The sequence below is a fragment of the Rhincodon typus genome, unplaced genomic scaffold (genome assembly GCF_021869965.1).
Source record: "Rhincodon typus isolate 14 unplaced genomic scaffold, sRhiTyp1.1 hic_rhity00002933, whole genome shotgun sequence".
NCBI classification, from domain to species: Eukaryota; Metazoa; Chordata; class Chondrichthyes; order Orectolobiformes; family Rhincodontidae; genus Rhincodon; species Rhincodon typus.
This window is the reverse complement of record NW_025968571.1, coordinates 22,826-23,359: the sequence shown is the minus strand read 5'-3', so window position 1 is coordinate 23,359 and position 534 is coordinate 22,826.

Genomic DNA, 534 nt, shown 5'->3' with positions numbered 1-534 from the left:
GTTTTCGTTTCCTCGAAAGGTTTGACGTCCTTCTTCAAATCTCCAATGAGTATCGGCCCAAACTATTCATACTTTCATCAGACTACCTGCCAGCGTGTGTCGGTATCAGTTTTACTCGGATTACCTCGATGACAAAAGAGAACTGATGTACTGTGACCCGGGCCTTTCGCTTTCTGCTGATTACACAAATTTTACTCTCTATCCCTTAGGCTCTTCAATCAGTGTCAGCAGCTTTCTGCCTACATTTCAGTTCCTGGAATCTTGCTTTGCACTTAATTAGCGTGGATGTTATTTTGTGCATTTCAGTTTCTAGCAATAACTGTTTTTCATGGATTTTCTCTGAACTTTATTTGTCAACACGTCAGTTGTATTCACACTGATTATTGTCATTTAAGAATATTTTGAACACAGTACCTTTTGCAAATTTTAATTGTGACAATCTCTTGTGTGCAGATTTTTTTTTGTTTTATCACTATCAATGAGTCCCTGATTACAGTGTGAATGATATTGTGTTGTTCAGAATTTCAGGTTGAC